Below are 6,015 nucleotides of genomic sequence, written 5' to 3'. Positions count from 1 at the left end.
CTTTCTTTCCTCCTTTCTTTCCTCCTTTCTTTCCTCCTTTCTTTCCTCCTTTCTTTCCTCCTTTCTTTCCTCCTTTCTTTCCTCCTCTTTCCTCCCTCCCTCCCTCTCCTTCCTTCCTCTCCTTCCTCACTCCCTCTTCCTCCCTTCCTTCCTCCTTTCCTTCCTCTTTCCTTCCTCCTGTCGACCCAGCGACATCTAGATCAGGTGCTGTACAAATCCGGAGCCCTATTCCCGGCTCTGACTGCCCCATCCTCACCCCTTGTACTGCAAAGGCAGCCTTTGCAGGAGGAAGACCCCACGGCATCTCAGCAGAGGAGGGTGGCGTAGGGCTGCTGGGAGCTGCTGTGAAGGCTCCTCTCTTCAAGGAGGGTGTTTGTTGCCAGGAGTCCCACCCTCACCCTCCAGCTGCTCCGACGGTGTCAGGGGCTTTGGGTGGCCAAACAGGCCAGCAGCCTTTTACCTACTGGGTTTCACACACAGGTGCAAGGAAGGTGTGAAGCACCCATCCTTGCAAAGGTGCTGGCAGAGGGCTCCGTGCACGGGGAGCCCATTTGAAACACGCTTTTTATCCATTGCAGTGATGAGGGCAGGGTTGGCTGGGCTGCATCCTCAGATGCTCAGGAGCTGCTTTGCATGGTGTTTCAGGTCATAAAACGAAAGTGCTGTGCTTGGAAAGACAGATTGCTGCCACAGCATAAGCAAATCTATCGAAACCAGACAGCTTGCTAATTCACCCTGTGCAACGCGTGTGTCTCCCCACCGCTCTCCTGCTTTCCTAGCCAGACTGAGAATGGCTTGAGCATCACTGCCTTCTCAAAGAGAGGGTGAGGGAATGAAATTACACTTCTAGGGACCAAAGCAAGCAGGAGTTGGGACTCTGGGGTGATTCTTCATCATGCTCCCAGATGGGGAATCATGTCCCAAAGCTCATGTTCTGAGTAAAACAGGAGTGACAGCCACAGGAGAGTGTGAAGGGGGAGAGATCTGCCTGGATCTCAGGTGCCCGGGGCCACTGGGAAATGCCTTGCTTCCAGCCCTGGCAGAAGACATAGCATCAGAAGAGGGGTAAATCCTGAAGGGTGCTGCCAGACAGCATTGGGCGAGGTGCCAGAGCGAGAGCAAGGTGATCTGTATAGATGGGACGTGCCTCTTAAAATGAGCCCCACATGGATCCCTCCAAGATGGGACTGGCATGAGATGGCACTAAAGTTTCTTCAAAACCTCTGTCATTTTTGAGGCTCCTCTCCTCCAGGTGACTTTGGAGAAGCTGTGAAATGGTTTCTGGAACGTATATATGTAAACTTTTGGCAGGGGTTAGAAATTAAAGGCTGTTTTTGTTTCAGGATTGATGAGCTGCAGCTAATGTTGCTCATCTACACCTTTTCCATCTCCTAATGGAAGGGATGCAGTGTCCACTGGCAGATTGAACAAATGCTTTGTAGGGCATCTAAAAAAGGATGTGTGTGTGTGTGTGTGTGTGTGTGTACGCTGCAAAGCGGGGGGAGTGCACATAGACACGAGCGTTAGCATTTCTAAGAAATGGCAATTCTCCTTTGGAAGCCTAAATGAACACCACTTTCCGGGAGTTGCCTAATTTAAATCATCTTTACTCTGTTTTGTCCTATCCATTATTTTCAGCTGTCATGTTAAGTGCCATGAAGAGGCTTCTTTCTGCTTCTCTCTAATAATCCCAGAAACAGACACTGGCCTCTTTGTCCGGGGCTCTCTCTGATGGCTCTCGGTGTTCAATTTGCTGGAGGGGATCCACTTTGTGGAACAATAGGACAATCAGCGCTGCAGCAGCTCAAGTGCTGCCATCCTGCCTTGAAGTGGCAGGAGAGGAGCAAGGTGAAATGCGTTTTGGCCGTGGTGGTTAATGACTTGCAGGAAAACCTTTGGTGGCGGCTCAACAAAGGTGATCCTGGCCTGCAAAAATAGATGCTTGCATTTCATTTGTTCCAAAATTTCTTGGGGTTTAGCGGAATCCTTGGTGTTCAAGGAGAATGATAAACTCTGGTGTTCAGGGTCTGGATTAGTGCTGGGAGTTTGACTCCAACAGGATGGTCCAAGCCTTGTGTGTCAAGTCTGGGATCAAGCCCAGCAGAGATAAAGTGTTGCCTGACTTTCTTGGCTTGTTGAGAAGTTAGTAGGGCCCAGTGAAGGGTCTTCACATTGCAAGCAGATCCTTTGGGCAGTAAAGTATCTCGAAAGAAAAGACTGGTGAAACACCAAGGGCCTGTCGGTGCTGTGGGTCCATCCTCAGCAGTCCTGAATTAGACAAGCATGCCCTGTGCATCCTTGTGGATCCCAGCTTTGGGCCAGGGATGAACCAGAAGGCTCCTTAAGGACTCTTTCAGTACTTTGATGCTATAGTCTTTATGTCTTCTGTCAGGCCTGTGTAAGGCATCCTATGCCTAACTCAGCACAGACTTGGGGGAACTGTACCCTGGTTTCTTGGGGAGAAAGCATGATCTCCTACTGGAGTGAAGAAACAAAAAGTGCCCCCATTGCCCAAAATATCCCCAAATACTCAACAGTCCATGTGACTCCATACTGACTTTGTGCTAAGCTTTCCTTATTCTGCTCCAGCTGCTGCCCTCAGCTTCACCTGTCTGCCTGTCTCCTGCCCCTTGTGCCATCAGTTATTGGTCCAGGTCTGCCCTCCCAGTCACACACCAGTCTGCTTTGAAAATTCACTTTGCCAACCAGTTCATGAAAGCTAAAAGTACCCTAAGTATGGCTAGAAGTCCCCTAATGATGCTGTATTTGGGGTTAGAAAATGTTCTTTCCATGTATCGGTTAAGAACTGCTCTGTGACAACCTTTTTCTAGAGACATTAGGGGAAAAGAGGTGTAAAGATAGAATTTGGTGTATTTCTGAGGAACTCCGTCATGCATTACATATGATTGCTTTCTTGTCCAGCCTTCTGGTCGTGGGTCTGATGTGATGTGATGTGATAGAGGAAGGCATCAAGACTGCATGATGGAGGGAATCCTGCCTCTCCCAACTCTGTCCCAGGGATGGCTCAAAAAGCAGGCAGAGAAGGCTGCAGAATGCATCTCGTCTATAGGTACCTAAAGAAATAAGCCATTACAGTGGGAACTAATTCATGCTTTAAAATACATAAATAACAGGGAAGAAAATAACTTTTCAAGTAAGTTTTAAAAGTAGAAGTAAATTTTCATTTTAAAACTTGCACCGTGCATACAGAAGCACAGGGTGCTTGCTTCTGAGTCTGTTTAATCCTGAAACTTGATCCTTACAGCAACCACTGTCAGAAGTTGTTTTCCATTGTTTTTTTGTTGGCCGGTGCTGCATTTCCTCTGCCATTGCACTGCTTAGTCTCTTTGCCTGTTGGTTGGTTTTCTTGAGTCCTGCTGGAGTTTCTCAGGGATTTTTGTGGCCTTGAAGCCTTACTAAACTCTTTGCTAGGGCAGCAGCTTTAAGAATGAAAGAGAAGTTAAAAAAATGCTATTAAAAGAAGCTGTTGGTGTAAGGTGATTTTTGCTCAGTCCCGTATGGCTGGGGGTATCCTGGGCTTGTAAAAAAAAAAAATCACTTAAATTGTGCTCTGTTTCTGAGAAAATCCCTGTGCAAAACTTCCCCTTGTATGTTAGTGTGGCCCTTGAATACACCCGGGTGCTTTCCATGAAGTTCCAGTTCTGTAATTGGGTGGAAAACTAAAGATCTAAGGAGAACTGTCATGACAAAATCTGGACTTGTTTAGCCCATGTCGTTATGGAAAGAAACATTGCAAACTGAACCTCTGAGCAATCCCAGAGGAAAAGGAAAGAACTCAATGCGTTTAGAAGAAAAAAACCAGGACCGAGCCCGCAGTGTTGAAGGCAGCCTCATGGCTTTGGGATGGTCTGAGCAGTCGGTGGTGCAGCCCTGCCTCCTGCCCCCACCCCGCCCCAGCCCCAGTAGCTCTGGCTAGGGCTGGCAGTAAGCTGACGCTGTGGTCGAGGAGAGAACTCGCCCTCCGTCTTTTCTGTGGAGGCAAGGAAGGTGGATTGTTTTCCAGCGATGAAATTTCCTATTGAAAAATTGAATGCTTCCTTCTCGTGCTTGTGAATGGGACGCCCGGGAAGCGGAGCACACTGGTTCCAATTACCAGCACAGAGAGGCCAAGTGCTGCAGTTGGGCAAGAATTTGTACCTTTTCATACGTACTTGAAAAGATGAAACGTTTGTGAGGTTGGGTTTTTTTTTTATTTTTATATATATGTAATGAATTCAAAGCAGGAGCCCAGCCAGCCAAGCTGCCTTTGATTTGTTCTCATCTTAATATTTTATATCTGAATATGTGCCTAATCGCTCAAATTCGTCAAACGTGCTACCTCTGTTGGGCCAAAAAAAAAGTGGTCCTCAGGAGTACAGGCTCATTCCTTGCTCCCCTTCACATCATTTCTAGGAATTGTTTATGTCTGAAAGAAGACCTACTTGGTAGCATGTCTGTGGGGAAAGCTCAGAGTGGTTAATATTGATCCCAATCCAGAAGTGGCATCACAAGAACACCAAGAAGGTAAATAACTTTGTGAGTGCATGAACAAGAGTGTTGCTTCCCTTCAGTGGTGTGTCCTACACACGTCAAATGCTGTAGAGTAGAGCACGTCTGGGATTTCTGGCTATCTCACAGACTTACTGCTCCTCCATTGATGTCCAACATTTTCACTTGCCACCAGGGCATACATTGGTGTATGAGCTACAGGGGATGCAGTCAGGACCAGTGTCTATCAACAACAAAGGACAAGGCTGTTATTAGAAACTGGGAGGGGGCTCAGGAGATCAAGGCTTGATTCTTACCCTGGGCACAGCTTGTCTGTGCAGCATCTCTTACACGGTGACACTTCCCCACCAATAAAACACCTCCCATGACGTGTCTGTCCCACCCATTTGAGGTGGGCACTTTTGATGTATCTCTGTTCAGGGCCTAACATGCAGTGGAGCTGCCCTTGCTTGGATTCATGAGTCACATGCAAACCAAATACTCATGGTGCCAATGGCAAGAAGTGTGGTATGAGGCTCTTTCTCTTGGTCTAATTGGTCATAAGAAGACCTGTTTCCAGTGACGGGGTTGCCTGATCCTGTAGTGGTGCGTCTGCTTGTTAATCCCAGTGGATCATCCAGTCTTTCCTGAAGGTCACGCACGCTTGTTCCTGCAAGTCCTACAGCAAGAAGTTGTACGGATCCACCATCTGCTGCAGGGAAACCATCTCTGTTTTCTTGTCCTGAACTTCCTGTTAGTTTAATTTGGTGGCCCTAGGTGAGTGAAGGGAGGCTGGCAGTAATCGTAAGAGTACTGTGGTTGCCCGTTGTAGCAGTTGACTCAGCTGATGGCTTGTTTGTTTTATTGTAAGGCTGTGAAGAATCAGTCTCCTTTAGGTATCCCAGTAGAAGGGAACTGAGAGGGAGTAGAGGTTCTGGTCTTAGGGACTTGCTCCTGACCAGTGGTCTACATGTATATAGAACATCATGGGAGGTCATGTGGCTGTCCTAGGGTAAAAGAGGCAGGTCGGTGAAGGGAGTGAGAGAGGGAGGGGGACATAACTTGGCCATAACTGTCAAAAGTACATGATCTATTAAGTCTTATTTTCAATTCCAAGTATTAAGAGGGAGTAGAACCACTGAACCCAGGTGTTGGGATGGACTGGGATCATGTAGCTACCTGGTTTATTTGTACAGGGACCCTCACCAGGGTTCCTCGTCTAGACAAAGCCATGTGGAGCACCAGCACTGCTTGCCCCTCCAGGACTCCTCCTCCCTAGACCTTTCCCTGCCTGCATGGGTCAGGTGCCTGGCCCAGTTTTCAGGCAGTGCTGGCCGTGACCGTTGCTGACTGTGACTGCAGGTGGAGGCATAGGCTCCTGCTTTGCGTGCTGCCTTCTGCAGATGTCTAGCAGAGCACAAAGACCTCACTGAGGTGTCTAGTTTGGCAGCAAGTGCACACCCCTTCCAGTGCACACCTGAGGCAGGTGGTGCTGCTTCCCTACCAACCTGTTGCTTCCCCGTGTTC

General features: G+C 48.2%; 1 protein-coding gene across 3 annotated transcripts in view; it reads left to right on the top strand.

Moving 5' to 3' along the window:
* Positions 1 to 6,015, top strand: part of ZBTB7C (zinc finger and BTB domain containing 7C) — a 106,169-nt gene that overhangs the window by 2,562 nt on the left and 97,592 nt on the right. For 2 of the 3 annotated variants that reach the window (XM_026865993.1, XM_026865991.1), the window contains exon 2: positions 4,414 to 4,524. The exons of the other annotated variant lie outside the window; for it this stretch is intronic. The gene's annotated coding sequence lies outside the window, so the exon portion shown is untranslated. The remainder of the gene's footprint in view (positions 1 to 4,413; positions 4,525 to 6,015) is intronic. 3 annotated transcript variants of the gene reach the window in all.

This window comes from Athene cunicularia (genome assembly GCF_003259725.1).
Source record: "Athene cunicularia isolate RWA chromosome Z unlocalized genomic scaffold, athCun1 chrZ_part1, whole genome shotgun sequence".
In the NCBI taxonomy this organism is placed as follows: Eukaryota; Metazoa; Chordata; class Aves; order Strigiformes; family Strigidae; genus Athene; species Athene cunicularia.
This window is presented reverse-complemented; position numbering and strand designations above follow the sequence as displayed.